General features: G+C 40.6%; 1 long non-coding RNA gene across 3 annotated transcripts in view; it reads right to left on the reverse strand.

Annotated features, from left to right (window-relative positions):
* The window catches only part of LOC116859016, a 188,998-nt gene that overhangs the window by 48,568 nt on the left and 119,940 nt on the right, over positions 1-20,490 (reverse strand). For 2 of the 3 annotated variants that reach the window (XR_004381070.1, XR_004381069.1), the window contains exon 1: positions 5,729-5,753. The exons of the other annotated variant lie outside the window; for it this stretch is intronic. This is a non-coding gene — a long non-coding RNA (uncharacterized LOC116859016). Of the gene's footprint in view, positions 1-5,728; positions 5,754-20,490 lie in introns of those variants that run through there. 3 annotated transcript variants of the gene reach the window in all.

The raw sequence follows: 20,490 nt of genomic DNA on the forward strand, positions 1-20,490 counted from the left end.
TTTCCTTTCTTCCAATTAATGGAATATGGAATACTTTTTCTTACTAATAACTCAAAGATTTATTTTAATTGATTTCAGATCAACTCATTGTAAGCTATTTTTATATTCAAAGTTGTAACATACTCTGCCTGTTTCATATTGCTTTTTAAATGAACGTGACTGTTGCTTTCATGACTATCCCTAGCATTGCCTATTTCTGATACAAAGTCAGTTACGTGAAAATCTATAGATTACAGGATGAGTTGGTACACAAAAGTTTTGTAAGTACACTAAAGCTTTGTAAAATCCTAAGAAGTATTAAAATAGCAGTTTCTATGGGTACTCATATCTTTCAGGAATGCCCTTCACATTTAAAGACCTCTTAAGAGTTCTAAATTATTTAAAATTGCAATAGTAATACCTTCCTATTGTATCTGTCAAGCAATGTAGGAATCCACAAAAATGTTAACACACTCCAGTCACAAGCCCTAACTATCCATGGCCCTGAATAATCAACAGGAAAAATTTTATGGTTTTTTTTATAGTTTTCCCTAAAGATATATTATATTACTAATTATATTGAGTGTATAATCACAAATATAGGGAGTTTGTTTTTGTTTGAATTTTGGTTTTGTTTGTTTTTATAAACATGGAATTATACTACATGTGAGTGCATGTGTGCATGTGTGCATGTGTGTAATTTAACCAACCTTCCCTCTTCATGGACATTAGATGGGTTTATTGTGGAGGGGAGGTTATCTGCTTTTTAAACTACAGGTCATGCTACAGTAAACATCCACCTATAGGTGGTCAGTTTTAAAAATCTTTTCTGGCCTGGTTTCCAGATTTGGGTGATAGACTTAAGAAACTGGCCTTTAAAAAACCCTTTCATTTTTTCCTTACATAAAAAATTAAAGAATGCCAAATCTCTGTGAGTTTCTTAGGAGAAAACTGTAGCAAAGAAGAGCATGACTTCAAATCTCAAAGTTTTATTTGGATATACAACTTTTGCGTTAGGAAAAATTACTAGAGACTCCTACTTTCCACATCCCATCTTCAAAAAAAAGTTAAATCTGAAAATAAAAGGAATAGATTTTGGAGATGATAATAAATTATATGTCCAAACCTTGAACATGAAGACAGATGTTAACTAGAGAGGAATAAACACATTAATGCAAGAGGCCTAAAACTGTCTAAAAGCAGGTATCAAAGATTTATTCAACTTGCAAATATATGCCTAATTAAATTTTGCTGTATTCAGTCTTGTTTATTGTATGCTGCATGAGAGACTGCTGTGTTTGAGAACCCTTAAGAGTCCAGGGGACCCAACAGCAGAGACAGTAACTATTTCAGTCCTCTAAATTTAACTTGACCAAATCAACCAAATGTCTACTTCCTCCAGCTCTCCTGCAGTCAATGATTAGGTGAACAACCTAATCATTTAATCATTAATACCTAATTAATACCTAATGGACGATCAGACTTACTCCTTAGGTACTGAATAGCTCAGCCTAGAAAGAAGAGTGCCTTTGACCTAAATAGCAGCATAATTATCCCTAATTATCTGTTTAGACACAGACTGGCCTAATGTGAAGTCCTTGTATACTCTAACTTAAAATCTTAGATCTGCGCTAGGGGTGAACATTTAAGAGTTCTAATCCTAAGCACACATCAGAGTGGTACTGAACTAATATTCACTGAGTGCCCATGAGGTACCAGGCACTGTTGTAAGGGATTGCACTCACATATCTAATTCTCACAACATACTTATTGAGGCAGTTGCTTAATCACATACATTTTACAGGTGATGAAGTTGAGGCTCCGAGAAATTAACTAACTTACCTTAAATCACATAGTTTGGTCATTGTGGCAGAGCTAAGTATTAAGCCCCAGTTCCAGCTCTTTCTACTAAAATTACTAGGTGCAGGAGAACGACTGGTAGCCGCTGCAAAAAATAAACCCACAAACATGACAGCTCACACACAACCACAGTTCATTTCATGGGCACCAAGAGTCCAAGGCAGATGTTTCTGGTCTGTGGGCAGCTTACTCAACAAGATCACTACAGGACCTAAGCTCCTTCCATCTGGTGGTTTTGCCAATCCCTAAGAACTCATTTTTTACCAGAAGAAGAAAAAAAAGTAGCACAGGGAAGGGAAACATAAATTCTAGGAATAAGCCTAGAAGTGGCACAGACTGCCACAGTGCTCAGCTTCCCTGCATAGGAGGCTGGGAAATGCAGTCTAGCTGTGCATCTAGATAGAAGCAAAAGCAAATTTTGATGAACAACCAAGTATTCTCTGCCACAACCTCATTTTTCGTCCAAAAGGAACTGGCAAAATATCTATGCCATGGGGTGCCTGGAAACAAAGACAGAGAACATAGAGCCATGCCCTTCAGGAATTCGTAATTTAAGTTGGCAACAAGGAAATTAATCTATAATGAAAAATAACAGGACAAGTTGGCATAAGAGTGGCCAACTGTGTTACAGGAATTTAGAGATAGGCAATGTGATTATGGGCAGTATTATAAAGGATCTGAGTTATGTCTTGAAGAGAAAGAGCAAGGAACTTTTGGCTCCTGAGGAGAAAAACCAAAAAAATCTTAAAGTGAAAAAACAGTCTATATTTGGACTGGAGGCCTCAACTCTAAACTTGAACTACTTCCCAGTTTGGTCTTGGGCAGGTATCTATGTCCTGCAAGTAGATGTCATATTCTCCTGACTGACCTTAGCCATATCATATTGTATTATTCAAATTCTCATGGCAGGTGAACAGATTGAGAAGGGCAACTGAACAAAATTAGGAATATGGAGGGAATTTTGTATGAATATTTTTGCTTAATGGCTTGTTTTAGATCATCTATAGGATAGTGTATCACAGATACACTCTGAATCATACTCCACTCTCCCTGATCTAGAGTCATCATGACGACTTAAACAAAACCATGCAATTTTACTGTGGACAGAAATAGTTTTACCATTTTCTAAAATTGTCTGTTTTTGCTCCAACATATAAAGCTCTTCTAAGACAACATCTATTTGCCTCTTTTTATCCTATGAAATGAGAATGATGCAAAGGCCATCAAACGCACAAATCTCCTAAAGGCTTTTTCACTGGTGACTCAGAATCCCTATATGTGTTAGCAAGTAAGTGGTGGGGGGGAGGAATATCCTCTTCACCAAGAAAAGCCATAAAGCCTTTATTCCACATAGGAAGAAGTCCACTGATACAGCACACATTGCAGTCCGATATCCCATACACAGAATAAGGAAGCTAAGGGTGGAAATCTATTAGATATGCCATTGGATCAGAAGAGAAGAAAAATATTTAAAAGATGGACAGTAGAGAACGGATGAAGTTCTGAGCAATTTGGAAGATGCTTCCGTGATTCCTGATGAGATATAGTTAAGAGAGCCCACTTCAGTTACTGAGGTTCTACATCTGAGCTTTTGATTTGATCATGTCCTACTTCAGGGCCTGCTAAAAAAGGAGGGCCATCTCCCTAACATCAGTTCTTGAGTTCTCTCTACTCTGCTTGGCAGTTAATTACTACCAAAGCAGCAATTCCAACCAATACCCCTTATTCTAGTGGGAGCTGACTTGGGTCAGACATCAGAGGGAAGACTGAAGGCCGTATACGTGAATAAAAATGGTTGTTGAAGGAACCCACATCATGGCTCTTTTAATTTCTGTCAGCCAGCTCTCCATGGTTTTCTCTAAAAGCAATGATTCACCCATGCATTTGCCCTGAGCCTCTGCTTGCGCCAAAACAATCACTTTGGACTGAGTGAGACTTTGAAGAGAGAAGCTAGCTTCAGGGCAAGGCAAAAAGGCTATGTAAAAATAGATACCAAGCTGGGTCCTTGTGTCTCAAATCACAGCCATCTCTGATGACATTCACTCATTTAAAAAATATTAACGGAGCTCCTGCTATGGGTCTGTCATGGCAGTTTTAACTTGTGGCAAACGATGTGGTACAAATGGAAGTCTCAGCACTCATGGGACACAAGGTTTTGTGGGAACGAGAGGCAAAAATCAGTTAACAAACAGAACACATAGTTAACCTGTGGTAAGTGCAGCAAAGGGAAACAATGGAGTACAGGTCCTTCTAGGGTTGGGCAGGTACCTACACAGAGAGGATAATAAGGAGGTGAGGAGACGGTTGGTGAGAAGATGGTATTTAAAGTGGGGTCCTAAAGGAGGGAAAGGAGAAAAGGTATTCACCATCTAAAGAGCTGGGGTGGAGAGGAAGGGACAGTTTAGGGACGATGAGATTAAATATATTGAACTACCAGTAAGGGAGACAAGCTGCTGGAACAACATCTTTGATGGCCAGTTTTATGTGTCACCAATCCCTAGTCATTCAAACACTAACATCAGTAATGCTGTGAAGGTATTTTGTAGATGCAATTACTGTTCACAACTACTTGACTTTAGGTAAAGGAGATTATCCTACATCATCTTGGTGGGCCTGATTCAGTCAAGTGGAAGGCCTTAAGAACAGAACTGAGGCTTCCCAGAAGAAAAATTCTCTAACGGAGTGCTGTGGCAGCTGGTACCTGAAATTTCCAGTCTGCCCTTCCTGCCCCACAGATTTCTGACTTGCCTTGCCATCCCCCACCACTACCTAACCCAATTCCTGGCAATAAATCTCTTATCATCTATCTTCTCTTGGCTTTGTTTCTCCAGCTGAGTCCTATATCACATGGGGTCTTGCAGACCTCATAGATGGCCAGCCAGGCATGACTCCCTTAGTTTCTGGGCAGCCTGGAAGTCCAGGGGATTCCAGGAAAGGGGCAAGGTGGACAGATGTATGCAAGAGTGTGATGGGACATGGTAGCAGTGCTTAGCAATGAGGTGGAGACGTTATTTCACTGTTTTCACAAATTGTGTAACTGAATGGGAGCATGCTGGCTGAATATTAGCTGAAGTTCCAGAAAGGGGGCAGAGCATAGGTGAAAACCCTGAGGCCAGAAAGTATTTGGAATCTTCAAGTAAAAGAACAGAGAAGCCAGAAATAGCCAGCAAGAGGGAGAGCAGGATAAAGGGTCAGGTATTGCAGGTACGGTTAAGCACAGCAGGTTTTATTTAAAAGCTCACTGAAGCATTTCAAATAGGTGAGAAACCGCTCAGCGGAGAACGGATTAGCCTGGGGGTACGGTGAAGCCAAACACAAGGGTGTACAGTTTACCCCTGAGCAGCATGGGAGTTTGGTGCCCCTGAGACACCAAAACCCATGAAGTCAAAAATCCGTCTGTAAATTCTGACTCCCCCAAAACTTATACTAACAGCCTAGTGTTCACTGGAAGCTTTACCAATAACATAAACACTTGATTAAAACATTTTGTATGGTATATGTATTATACACTCTATTGTCATGACAGAGTAAACAAAATGTTATTAGGAAAATCAAAGATAAGAGAAAATACGTTTACAATATTATACTGTAAAAAATCTCGGTATAGTCAGCGCAGAGGACGGCAGGGGTGCAGGTCTGTCTCTTGCTTCGATACTGTTTGGAAGGAACAGACGCCGGGACGCCTCTTCCTCCGGCCTCCCACACCCGGCAACCTCTTTTCCGGTCGCAGCTTCGGAACCACGGTCCGCCTCCCGGGACAGCCAACACCGCGGGGCGAACGTAGCCCCTGCAGTGCCCCCAGCGCCCCAGCAGGAGCTCCCACCGTCGCCTGATCCCACCCGAGGGGAGGCCACGTGGACGCCCGGCCCTCTGGGCCCCCTGCACTGACCTCTCTCTGGGCGGCGGCTCGGCGGGGAGCACGTGGCTCGGTCAGCGCCACTTCCGCCAGCGGGTGGAGGAGAAGATCCTGGTCCTCGGCGTCGACTGAAGACGCCAACCGGCCAGCTGGCGGCGCCCCTTCCGGGACAGGCGTGCTGAGTCCGCGCCGACGCGAGTGGTTGAACCCTGGACGTCGACGCAGCGCACAGGTGCCGTCCGGGGTCACACGGCCGCCCGCCGGAGCTCGGCCTCGCGGCGCAGGTGTCGCAGGTTGAGAAGATGGCCGCCGCCTGCCTGACCCCGCGGGCGGTCCCCAGACGTCTCCTCACGTGGCTCCCCCTCGGGCGTCACCGGGAGTCTTGCTCTGAGGGGCCCCGTGGCGCTGACCTGAAGTCAGGGCTTCTGCCCGAGCCTCTTCCTGCGGCCACCGGGCCTCTATTCAGCCACCCTGAACACTATAGACCAAGCCGTAGGCCAAATGGAATCCATAAAGCGTTTGCAGAGAAAAACATCCATGTTTAATTGGGCCCAGAGTTCAGAGCCCTGTTGTTCAAGGCTCAAGCATATGTATTGGCCGAGGCAAGAGATAATGATGTCTTGGACAAACGTGACAACAGTGGGGAGGCAGAGAAATAGGCGGTAAATTTTGAAAATGATAATGTGAATTCCTGCTGATCAAATAAAAGGAGGGGGACTAAGGGATGAGGCTGATGGCCCCCAATTCTACAGCAGGTGATAAAGAGATGAATATCTGTGCCCACTATGGGAGGCTTTTCCCACCGCTGTTGATAATCCACCAGGCAGGGTGAGGAGTTGGGTTGTTTAGTTTTGGGGGTGTGGCAAGGCTGGCTCTAGGACAGTGACACCACACATCTAGGGATTATGGGGCAGAAATTTCACCCTCATTTCGTATTTCCACTGATTCTTGTCCATACCCAATCTTTGTTTCCCTAACCCATTTTCCTCCTGCCTTGCATGTAAGGTGCTTGTTTCCTGTTGTGATTTCCATGTTGTTGTGAAGGAGTGTGTTGTATATTTGATTGCTTGCGTGTTTCATGCTATGGAATTTGTGAAACACTAAGGTGGTTCTTATACAACTGTAGAAATATTGGGCCAGGCCCAAGCAATGTGTTCTGTTCATCTCCACAGGGTTTGTCTTTGTGCAAAATGAGCAAGGGACTCTTTGATGTCATCCAGAAGAATATTGTGCTGGGGTTTTAAAGATACCTTAACTAATCCTCCAAAAGGATTAGATATATATGGTTAACTGGGACCTGCTTTAAAAAGTATCATGGAGGCCAACCCGACAGCCTCTGAAGGGGTCTTGTGGCTACCATGTCTTACATTCAAATATTAAGTATTATGAGGTGACTCCTGTCCCTCCAAAAAGAAATGTTGGAGTTATAACCCTCAGTCAGGACCTCAGAATGTGACCTTATTTGGAAGTAAGGTCTTTATGGGAGGTGATTAAGTTAAAAGAAGGTCATTAAGGAGGACTCTAGTATAATGTAACTGATGTCCTTATAAAAGGTGGAAATTTGAACATAGCCACACATAGAGAGATGATGTGGAACAGCGGAGAAAAGATTGCCATCTACAAGCCAAGGAGAGAGGCCTAGAACACATCCTTCCATCGTAGCCCTCACAAGGAAATGACCCTGGGGGCACCTGGATTTTGAGCTTCTGGTCTAGAGCCGTTAAGACAATAAACTTCTGTTGATTAAGCCACTCGGTTTGTAGTATTTTATTACAGCAGCCCTAGCAAGCTGATACCTTATCTATATACTGAAACTTCTTAAAATATAGACCAACCCTTGTGTAAACTAAATTCAGCCTCTTTAACCTAGGATATCTAGATCATGACTAGTTTGGGAAATAAGTGAATTGGCCAAGTGCCATTTTGCTGAATGCAATGAACCTAGATAAATAACTCACTGATTCTGATAAAACATTCACGTGTTCATGGCTATTTGACTTTTATTTGAGAACCATGTTAAATACAGATCATGGCTATCAACCAGATCAGCATAAGCCTTTCCTATTATTTTGAGGATCTTGCTTTATTTGACGTGAAATTATTATATAATCATTCTATAGGACTAAGTATATTTCTAGATTTTCTGTATTGTCATACAGATCAAATATGGTAACAATGCTATACTGTTTTGCTGTTACCTTGCAATATATAATATTCGGCAAGATGAGTTTTTCTCATTATTTGATACAGCATAGTGTAGTAGCTAAGAGCTCAGTCTCTGTGTATCATGATTCCTTTACTGATAAACTATGTTATGTAGGCAAGTTCCTTAACGTCTTGGTGTCTTGGCCTACTTTCAGTGTTGCTATGAAGAAAAGGAAAGAAATGTGAAGTACTTAGAACAATGCCTCGTGCATATTAAACACCCAGTAAATGTTGTCTATCGTTGTTGCTATGAGGCAGGCATTATTCTAAGGTCTTTGCAACTCTAATGGATGGTACAAATCAAAGACCCATTTACGGTGAGGTAGCTGAAGCCACAGAGACCCAGCAACAAGTAGAAGATCCAGGATTCAAACCTCGGCAGTTCCAAAGGCCACTCTCCTCACTGAGATATAATAAGTTCTCTGGGTGGGAAGTCTCACAAAAGTCAGCTTTTTTTTTTTTTTTTAAATCATATTCATGCATGTTTACTTTCCCATATTAATTGCAGATTATTTTCTAGAGTGCTAAAATGTGCTGGTTGAATTGGGATATAATTTCACATTAAATAGTAATTTTACATTTGCCTTATTATAAGTGAGGTTGAGCATGTTTTGTGTTTTGTATGTTTTGTGTTTTGTTAGATACATGTTTTTCTTTTTCTGTGAGTTCTCTAATGTTCAATTTTGCTCATTTTGCTATTAATTTGTTAATTTTTTTTTTTTTTGTCCCAAGCTTACCATTAGCTTTGGACACACTCCATTTAGGCTTTGCTTCCATCATTCCACCCATCATCTTCATTTAGCTAAAATCAATGGTTATTTCCTAGGCCTTGTCTTATTTGACCCATCAGTGACACCAGACACACTCTCTCCTACTAGAAAGGCATTCTTCTCTTGATTTCTGGCTTAGTATACACTCCTGTTCAACCTGCCATCTCTCTGCTGCCTACTAGTCAGCTGCTTTTCTCCTGTCTTACACATCTCCCCAACCTCTAAATGTTGTATCCTGGGACCCAATCCAGTTATTACACAACCAGGCACTCCCACCTCCCCCCACAAAGGGTTCTGCCAGTCTCATGGCCTTAAATAGGCTGATGACTCTCCAATGTAGACCTTCTGCCCTGAACTCCACCTCCAGGTGTCTCAGTGCCCTCTGTCTCCTTCTGGATGGCCAGTAGCCATCTCAAAATTAACTTGTCTAGAATCCATCCTCCCCCTACACCTGTGTCTCCCACGTTCTGTTACATCCTTGTAATAGTGGGGTCAAAGCATCTTAGATTCATGTATGACTCACCTCTTTCTCTCACAGTCTAATCTGTTGAGTCTTTCTTCAAATTCTATCCCAAATCTGATTTTTTAAAAAAGATTTTTTTTATTTATTTGACAGAGAAAGATCACAAGTAGGCAGAGAGTCAGGCAGAGAGAGAGAGAGAGAAGCAGGCTCCCTGCTGAGTAAAGAGCCCGATGCAGGGCTCGATCCCAGGACCTGAGATCATGACCTGAGCGGAAGGCAGAGGCTTGACCCACTGAGTCACCCAGATGCCCCTAAAATCTGATCTTTTTTGTTTATCATCTCTTTCTGGGGGTATTGTCTTATCTGTCCCCTGGCTTCTATCATTGCTGCCTTTACAGTTTATTCCAACACAGGAACCAGGGGTGTCCTTCTAAAACAGAAGTCCAGTTCTGTCACTCCCCTGCTCAGAGCACTGTGGTTGCTTCCCATCTTATTTAAAATGGAAGCCAAACTGCTTATAGTGGCTACAGCCCATAAAGGATCTCTTCCCCAGGTCGTTACCCAGGCCCCATCTTACCCACTTGCATTACGTTCCCTTCTCTCTGGCCACAGAACCTCTGCATGGTCACTCCAATAGCCTGAGTTCAGTTTGTCTCCAGGGCATTTGGCTTGCTGTTTTTCTTCAATGTCATTATCCCTCCCCTTTTTCACACATCTCCTGGACTGTCCTTCTATCAGTAAAGCCTTTCCAGACTACCTTATTTACAATACCATATACTCATATGCCTCTACCCCCTCTGATCTGGTAATCTCTATTCCCATTCTCTATTTCTCTCCAGAGCTCCTATCACTATCTGATGTGCTATATACTTGACATGTTGATTCATTTATTGTCCCCATGTGCCCACTGAAATACAAAATCCATGATAGCGTGAGGGAGTTCTCATCTTTTTCATTGCTGCATTTCCAGTGCTTTAGAACAGTGATGATTGGCTCCAAGTAGCTACTCACGTGTTTGTTGAGTAAGCCACTGTGGGCACTAAGTTACATCCTCATTTTCAGGGAAGGAGACTGGGACTCAGAGAGCTTACATAACTTTCCTTTGTAGCTACTAACGAAGTCAGAATCTACACTCAGACGCAGCAGACTCCCAAGTGTTCCTTCTTTGTTTGGCACAGTGTTGCCTCCCAGAAAGAGAGCTTTTTATTTACATTTTAATTTTGAGGAGATAGCTGAAGTACAGGATAAATCTTCAGAGATCTGGGTTCTGGTCCTCGCTCAGCCATTAAATAATGGTGCAAACATGGGGAAGCAACTTGTTTTTTGGTTCTCAGTGATCACTTTAGTAATCTGAAGAGAAGTCGCTACAATCTTTAAAGCTTCTTCTGGTGAGCAGTCTACAACCCATTAGCTTACACTGTCTGCCCAACGTTGTTTTGGTTCTTATGGGAAGAGCTACAGAGAGATCATAGGTTAATTTTCTTTTCTTTTGCTTTAAGCCCTTTTGCTATGGGAGATGTTAGCATACCATAAAGGTTTGATTGTTTTTCTCTGAAGCAAGAGGAACAACTGAGATAGAACTTAAAAGAAATAACTCGCTCCATATCCTTGCCAATGTTTGATGGATCCCCCGCCCTACCGCCTCTCTCTTTAAGTGAAACAAGACATAATTTCATATCACTGGTCTGAACAAAATTGCCATATGTTTTAGAAAATCTGAAAATAATGTATTCTGCCTTGTCAAAAGGAAGCTTTTTTTAAACTGGTTTAAAATGGAGGCATAAGCACAATGCAATAATTATAACTTGAAGAGCTTCCCTAAAGAACGCTGTGAAAAGTCAGAGAAAAACCTGGAAGGTGGACACGTGCGGCAACAGATTAGTTGATCTCTTAGCAGTTATTTTCCTTGCTCTGTCCCTAGGTCTCCACTCTGCTAGTCAGAAACAAAGAGATGTTCACAGAAACATCTCAGGACTGACAAGCCGGTTCCTGCCACAGTTGGAGAGTGGCATTTGGAATTGGAATACATTATGTGAGTTATAAAGGAAATAAATCTCATTTGTGGTCTCTCTAGTCCTTTAATTAGAAAAAGAAAAAGAAAAAAAGCATAACAAACTGTCTGAGGCCCCAAGAACTATAGTTGGCAGGAAATAATTATTGTTCTTGGAGCCCGTGTAAATGCCCAGGGCCAGGTTCAGAGCCAGTTTTAAGATTTGACATACATAGCCTTACGTAGCATCAAAAGACCCTGCTGCAATTTTCACATTTTATCTCAGAAGAGTGGCTTCTTGTTTTTTCTTTACTGTTGTCAAGGGGACCAGATTGGCAGACCCATTCCTTGCCGTGGTTTTCGTCATGTCTTTTGTGAGATTTATTCAGAATGGGACTTCAGTTCCAGAAAAACCTCTGGATGAACCTGCAGAGAAAATCATCTCACTTGTGCACTACCATGACCAAGTGTGTTACGGAGATTCCCTACCACTTCAAATTAGACTATCATTCCTTTGCACACACTGAAGTCATGAGTGCTATCAAGGCCAGAGGCTGAGTATCAGTGAAGTAGTTTCATGGATAACTGGTTAATTACTTTTATTTGTTCTCTAGGACCTGGATGCAAACTTCGGTGTGCATTAGAATCATTAGCGGACTTACCTATTTATTTATGCCCCCCTCCCAGCTTTATTGAGATGTAATTGAAATAGACCATTGTGTAAGGGTAAGGTATACACTGTGATGATTTGATATACATATGCATTATGAAATGATTACCACAGTAAGCTTGGTTAACACATCCATCACCTCACATAGCTACCGTGTGTGTGTGTGTGTGTGTGTGTGTGTGTGTGTGTGGTGAAAACATTGAAGCTTTACTCTCTTAGCAACTTTCAGGTACACAATATTGTTAAGCATAGCAACTATGCTATACCTTAGATCCCTGGAACGTATTTATCTTATAATTAAGTCTGTAGCCTTCTAACAACATCTCCCCAAAGGAAAATTTGCATTCCTACACATGCCTCCAGGGTGTGATTTATTGTGTTTGGTGTAGGCCAGGGGATCTGCATTTAGGCCAACAACTGAGTCACCAGTGATCAAACTAGATGCCCCATTCTCCCCCACTCTAGGTTAAGGGTAGTGGTGGGAATGACTGCAAGCAAGTAATCCCTCTTGAGTCTTCCTGAAGTTCAGTCCAAACAGCCTCCAGAGTGGTTCTCCCTGACCTCTCTTTTTCTCTTGGGAGGTATGTTTACCCTTTGGGTCCTTCAAGTTTTCACCTCTGTCTCTTTCCCTATGCCTAACACTCCATGTAGAGTAAGGCAGACTCTCCAGATCCTCCTTCCTTGCACCATCAAGACAAGCCAACATATTCTTTCCATTACGCAACTTTTATTGAAAATCCTTATGAATTACAAACCAGACATAAATGTAGGGAAATAAAAAACATCCTGAATTTTATCAACGTCTTTCTAGTTGTGGCTTGAAGTTTGCTTCTCATATGAAGGAATGGAAGAAATTTAGGGTTTTAAACTTTAATTCTTATTCCTGAGACTAGAAATCCCTGTTTCCCTTTCTTCCTGCCCCTACTTCTTGTTCCAACTTTGGTAAAGCCCCAAGATCTCCAGTGTTTCATGGATCTCTGCCAATGGATTCCAGCTTCTCTTTGTTTCAACGGTTTTAGTAGTAAAACAAATACAAGCTAACTTTCGTGTACTAAAGACACCAATTTCCTCAGTCTGAAGGGACTTTAAATATTGGAAAAATGAGAACTATTAGGAAGAGGTAACTTCTTGCAGAAATTGGCCAACACTGGTCACTGGCACTTCTTTTTATGGTTCTGAGCAGAAAGCCTATGAGACCAGTCCCTCACCTCCCTCACAAATTCCTATAAGTACCTCATTTTTAAAATGTAACTTTTCATTTTAAAATTCAAACACACCCAGGGAGTTTAAACTGCCAGTGGCTTATTATGCCGTATTTCAATCACCTTCCTTCTTTTCTTCCCTTCACCCACAATTTTATTTTATTTCATTTTTTACATTCACATTGTTTAAGTTCCAGAGAAACAGTCGAACAGAACAGAAAGGGCTCCTCACTTAAGGGAAAATTTAAAAAAAATATGACTTAAATAAAAAATTTTTAAAAATGTTTAAATAAAATACAAAATAATGACATGTGATTGAAAAAACAAAACATGAAGAGTGGAGGGTGGTTGCAGAAAACTCCGTGTTAATCAGGGCACTACTAGAGAAGGGGGAACTGGGAAAAGTTAGAAAATAAAACAGGTCATCTCTGAGGTAAAATGATGGACTGAGGACTCGTGGGAGTGGGAGGGGAGGGTGGGCAGACAGGAGAAAAGTTATGCAATGGAGCTCACCTTTGGTGGGGCTTGGCTGGTAATGTTGCTTGGATTCCTGGTAATAATCGTATTTCCTCTGTTTGTGCCTCTGATAATGATCTCATTCGCTTTGTAGATAAGCATGAAGCCTATAAAATGATCAGCTCTTGAGTGTAGATTCCCAGTTCCATGGCCCCACCTGAGGGTGACCACCGGACTCTGCCTGGGGTCCACTCTCCCTCAGCTGTTTTACTCTCTCCAGAGGGTTAAATGTGTCAGTTGTAGGGTTCGCCTCCATCAGGATTCACTGTCTTTAACCAAAGACGTTTTAGTGTCTAAAAAATGTTATTTCATATATTGTGCCTATTTAAAAAATTTTTTTTTCATGTGGGAGAGTAAATCTGGTCCATCTCAGCCATACCTGAAAATGAATCCTCATACTCTGTATTATGACCCATAGACCTGCTTCACCAGGGCCACACACAACTGATCCCATGTGAGGTTGTCTCTGAGCCTAAGGTAGCCACCTATGGGCTGGCCAGGGAACAGTGACTAATGTTTCCAAATTCTTTGTCCCCAGGAGAGGACAATGAAGATGAAACATCCCAAATGACAAAGCTAGCAGAGGGATCAGCAGACACAGGTGCTGCAAGAATCTAAAAGCCAAGAGGCACAAAGAAAGTGGCAGCCAGAAACCCTGTTTAGTAGAAGCCGTGGGGAAGATGGGAGAAAGGAGTTGGCGGGGGAGCCTAAGTAGAAAGAGAGACAGAAAACAAATGAGAGAAGAGTCATGGGGAAGGCAGACTAGAGTACTGTGTTCTAAATGATTTTCCCATTTACTATAAAACATGGTTATACTGATTATGAGAATGTCCAATACTTCCTTACTTTCTTCTGAATCTTTCTAGTAACGTTCATCACTTGAGGTAAGCTGACCCCAGTTCTTTCCAAATGGGTTTAAGACTTATCTGTTGGATCTTTGGTAATGGCAGTTGGTTGAAACATGAGGCAGGGTACCAGGTATATATATATACTGGTTACCTATTGTGAAATTGTGCAATGAGACCCATGTAATAGTAGATATAAATAAGTACCTATTGTCAATAAGTAACATTGTCTATATCACCTCTCCATTATTACAAATCAGAAATAACTCTTCCCAAAAAAGAAAGAATGCTATTTCAGAACAAATAAAAGGATAAAATACTTAAAGCTCATTTATTCTTCAGATGACAGATCAGGTGTCCCATCCTTCGAAATGTGTCATTGGCCCCCACCCCTAGGTCAGATATCCTGTTATACACTCTCAGAGAACTCTGTAGTTTACCTTCATGTGCTTGTCTCAGTTTATAATCATATCTTGTTGTGACTATGTAATGAATACATTTCTCCCCAACTAGATTATAAGCAATAAAGGGTAAGGACTCTTTAACATTTATTGAATTAATGAGTGGTTCCTCGATGACATGAGAAAACAGAATTCATGTGACAAAAACTTAGTTTTTACCAAAATCATTTTGATTTTATCCTGGAGATGCCCAACTTTATTTCTCAGGCTCCCATATAGATGTGGCCAGGTGAAAGAATGCAAGTGATATAGGTTGTTTCCAGGCATAATCTATTCAAGCCTCCCAGTTGCACTCTCTTTCAAGTATTTTCTCCTTTTGAATGATTTGGGTGGTGACCCCTGACTTACTCCACTACTCTCCTTCCCACATGATGAAGATGATGGGACCACAATATAAAAATGAGCCTGGGTATCCAAGTCACCACATGGAACAGAGTCACTGCATTGTAAGAAACACCAGCTTTAAACTATTTCATAAATGAGAAACAAACTTATTGTGTTTGAACCAATATAGTGTGTGGATCTATTCATTATTGTAACCTAATCTACCTTATTAGAATCCATGTGTATGAAGGTATTAGGAGCTATGAGGATGGAAAACGCATCAAACATGGAGAACAGGAATGTCCTTGCATTAAAAAAACACTTGGAATTAGAAATTAGAGATGCCAAGTTTCAAACAATGGCCAGAAAGCCAGTTGTAGACTCTCCATTTTCCAAGGGCTCTAAACATCATTTGGCAGGCTGCTGGTGACTGACTCTAATGATTTCTTGATCTCCTGTACAGCTCCATTATTCTATCTCTATCTACCAGTGTTACTTATAGGAAAATAATTCATCTTTGTTTGTAAAGTGATGCATTGTCATAGCATCTGAGAAATATGGGATCAGACTCTCTGGAATAATTGAGCATTTATTATCCTATTGAATGAAGTTCTAGACTCCATGCCAGCAGAGCTCTTGTGAGGTTGACTTCACAAAAATAAAAGACAGGAGATAAAAACACCCACATATATCCCTCAAATATGTTTTCAACCTAGCTTTGATAAAATTTCTATGGCTGAACAACATAGCAAAGATATATTCAATCTACCTGTACCCAAAGGATACTTCATCTTTATTTGATGTAACTATAGAGTAAAATAAATTAGCATGCTCTGCTGTGGGAAGCAGAAGGCAGGTTCAGCCATTTTTTATTCTTAGCATGTAAATGATGAAATGCCCATGTATATGGTCTTTCAAAAAAATACACAACAGCAAAAAGAGCTTTCTAACTCAAAACTCTTGGAATGTCTGTTCTTTACATTTGTTACCTTCCATAAATGTAATTTAATTTGCCTATCCATTTTTTAGACCATAAAAACTTTTGATAGGGGAAATAATCTTTTTTTTTTAAATATATGTTTTACATCAACAAATATCTGTAGTGCACTCAACAAATATCTCTAAGCACATCATACTATCAACCTCACTGGTAAACATAGGACATTGTTCCTGCCTTCACATAGTTTACAATCCTGTTTCAGAAATGAGTTAAGGGTCTAAGAAGGGATAAGCAATGTTAAATTTGCAAATCAGAATTAAGTATCAAAAGAGTTATATAAGAGTTCAAAGGAAGGAGGGCGCCTGGGTGGCTCAGTGGGTTAAGCCTCTGCCTTCGCTCGGGTCATGATTCCAGGGTCCTGGGATCGAGTCCCGTGTCGGGCTCTCTGCTCGGCGCAGAGCCTGCTTCCTCCTCTCTCTCTCTCTGCCTACTTGTGATCTCTCTCTGTCAAATAAATAAAATCTTTAAAAAAAAGAAAAAGAATTCAAAGGAAGGAGAGATCATTTCTGACCCAACTGAAAAATTATTTGGAAAGAGAACATCATAAAGGAGTTGGGATTTGAGATGGACTTTGACTTTGGATAGATTATTTTATTGGTTAATGAAGTTGCACTGCACATAACAGAAAATCTAAATAAAGCAGCTTAAACAGGATAGTTTTCTTCCCCCCCTCCCCACATGGAACATTATGGAGATAGGTAATCCAGGGCTGGCCCAGTAGTCCAAGAATGTCAGGACCAAGATTGATGCTCTTGACATGCCCTTCATAGTCACACTACTGCAACTCTAGCCATCTCTTCTACAGAAATGGATGGAGGGGGTCAATGCGTACAAACTTCCAGTTATAAAAAAGGAATTGAGATGTAATATACAGCATGGTGACTATGGTTAACAATACCATATTGCGTATCTGAGAGTTGCTAAGAGAGTAGGTCTTAAGAGTTCTCATCACAGGAAAAAATATCTGTAAATACATATGGTGACAAATGTTAACTAGACCTATTGTGATCATTTCACAGTATATACAAATATTGAATCATTGTTTCACACCTGAAACTAATATAATGCTGCGTGTCAATTACACCTCAATTTTTTAAAAGACAATTTGGCTTTTCTATTATTTGCTGTTTTCTAGATGTCTAATTATTGCCTCACTTAACTTGTTAAGGAAAGATAGGACATTTAGTTAAAAAAAAAAAATCCCCAAAAAACCGTCTGCTATCTGAAATAATTTGCAGTTTCTCCAGTTAGAATACCTTTTGATCTCAGCAGAAAGCAAATATGTGCGGCTGGGATATTGAGGGAGATGAATGATTACTTAATATATTTAAATGGCTCTCTAGTTGGCAACCTCACATAGATGCTTTCAAAACTAGAGCATTGGCAGGCATGGAGAATGAGCTCTAGGTCATGGCAAATCAAAGTCAGAGCTGAATTTCTTTGATTTGTAGTCTTTTGACACATTTGGAGAAGTTATTGCAGCAACAGATTACGTTACTTAAAGTTCAGAAGAGCATTGGAAGATGTCAGAGGAAATGACAAGCAGGTAGCCAATGCCTCTTACCAGAAAGTGACAGTGGTAACTATGTCACCTATTATTTCTGTCTTTTATTAAGAAAACATATATGGTTATAGCATTTGCTTTCAATGAACATGCATAAGGCAACCCATAAGAATCGTATTTTAACTTCTCCTATGAACTCTTTGAAAGCATACTTTAACTCAAATCTGGACATTCTTCCTATTTAAAAAAAAATGGCAACCAATCCTTTTTGTTTTTGGCTCTGTAGTGATTTACCTTTTCTTTTTAATTTTAAAGATTTTATTTAAAGATTTTATTTATTTATTTGAGAGAGAGAGAGAACATGGGTGAGAGGAAGAGGGGGAGAGAATCTGAAGCAGACTCTACACTGAGCAGAGAGCCTGACGTGGGGCTCGATCCCACAACCACGAGATCGCAACCTGAGCTGAAACCAAGTCTTTCATTTAACCAACTGAGCCACCCAGGTGCCCCGTGATTTACCTTTCAGAAACCAGTTTGACTATCAATACATATGCTACAAGTTTAATGTGTCAGATAGTTATTTAAGGGATGGAAATAATTATGCAAACATTCTTAGAAAGATAAGGTGAATTAGGATAACTTTCATAAAATTATAGTCATCGATTTTCACCAAAATATATTTAAGGTAACTAAAGATGTAATATTTATAAGGCTATCCTAAAAGTCTTAAATACAGAGTTACTCAAGGTGATACATATGTATGTATAACCATTATACATACATACACATTTATATACTTAACACATTTAGAAAAGAAAATTTGTTTTAAAAATAGGTTGCCTTTATCTCTGTGACTATGTTTTTCTTAAATTCACATAGGTTCAAAGCCAATGAGGCTTTTTTTAATCTCTCATTTTGTTATGCAATTGTACTTTGTTTTTAAAATTTTAAAATCCATCACTCACAGGTTGATCTCAAATGGAAAATAGAAATTCAGCTTCCTTGGAAAAGTTGGAACACTGCAGAGAGCAGGATATTTCTGGAGGCCACTAAGCAATTGCTTCATTAACACCTCAAGCAGAACATCAGTAACTCTGGTCACTAATTGCATGTTTTGTCATGCCCAATTTTCATCCCAGGGAGGAAAATTTTAAACTCCTGTATATTTTTTAAGAAATTAAGTCCCGGCTTGTCCTAGTTTCCAGGACCAGGACCATGATTTGTTATGTCTAGAGCTATTTGTAGCCCTCTGCAGTATGTCAGCATTGCCTCCGTGGAAAAATAAGGACACCTGTTGAAAAATACCCTTCCAGATCTTCATTTAGGCCAACTAGTAAATACAGAAAGGGGGAAAAATAGTCTCCAGGTTCTAAGTCTATGAACAATGTGTATTATGTTTTTTCCTCCAGCAAAGCCATTTTTCTCCACCTCCTGCTGCCAACCTGCCACCTCAAAGATGGGGTTGGGTCTCCCTTCCACATGTGTTCCACCTGACCTGTGCAGGTCTGACGTGGTCTTCTTAATCTGGGCTGGAATTGTCTGCTAACCTGCCTCCGCATATGCCTGGCACTTAGTACAAGTCAGTGATTGATCTTTCAGTTACTATATTTCATTTGTTCTGATATGTACATTTTTATACCACTGATATGTCTTATAATCAATGATGTCCTATCATTATTGTTGATCTGAGGACACGACTGTCATTGAAATAGTTATTTATGCTGAGCAGTGGAATATAACCTGATTTTAGGGAAGCATTTATTCATTATTTGAGGAAAACCCACAATTCTCTATGTTCTTGCAAAGCCCTACTTTTATGGTCTCACTCCTCCCATGGTTGGTCCACCCACAGCAGCATGATCATCACCTGGGCCCTTGTTAGAAATGCGCACTCTCGGACTCCATGCCTGACCTACTACATCAGAATCTTCATTTGAAAGAGATCTGACTGCATAGGCTCCTTAAAGTTTGAAAAGCATCCCTTTATGGGACCTAAGAAAGGATGATGCTTGCAAGCAATTGGAGCTTTGTGACATTTTTGTCACGGTCACGTGCAAAAGAGAATTCTCTTTTTCACAAGCCAAGAGCTGTGGCTGAAGGCAAGGATAGGACCCGAGGCCCCAGCATACCAAAAAGAAAAAGAACAAACTAGGGCTGTATGAGGGATTCATGTGGGCAACACGTCTACTCTTAATGCAACACCAGCACGTTAGCTGGAAGTCGTTTCTCTTTTTCAGTGATATTTAAATTAATGTTGTGTCTTCCAACCCCCATGACTTCATGCATTCAGGGGCACATGGCATTTCTTTCCTCTGTAAGGTCAGCAGGGAACAGGGACAGGGGCCTGACCTAGCACCTGGATCTATCCTTAGAACCCAGGGCAGCCTCAGCAAACACACAAGCCTATTTCTAGGAGGGAGAGGGATTTACACTTCTTAACACTTTTTCTTCCTTTGAAACAAAGATGGTAAACATTCTTGAGATTTATTGTTCTGAATCACAAAGTCCTGGCAACCAGGTGAGGATGATAATTTGTAGGTGTGAAATATAAACTGGAATCAGGAGAAACAATAAATAAAATAAGATTTATACAGGGGTGCCAGGGTGGCTCCATCGGTTAAGCATCTGCCTTCTGCTCAGGTCATGATCCCAAGGTCCTGGGATCAAAACCTGCAATCAGGCTCTGAGCTCAGCATGGAGTCTCCGTGTTGTCTCCTTTGCCCTCCCTACCACTCATGCTTTCTTTCTCTCTCTCTCATATAAATAAATTAAAAATGTTTAAAGATATGATTTTTATAGGTTCAGCATATAACTTAAACAGAATATCAGATGGGGAGTGTGGAAA

Source organism: Lontra canadensis, unplaced genomic scaffold (genome assembly GCF_010015895.1).
Source record: "Lontra canadensis isolate GAN:19392208 unplaced genomic scaffold, GSC_riverotter_1.0 scaffold4, whole genome shotgun sequence".
In the NCBI taxonomy this organism is placed as follows: domain Eukaryota; kingdom Metazoa; phylum Chordata; class Mammalia; order Carnivora; family Mustelidae; genus Lontra; species Lontra canadensis.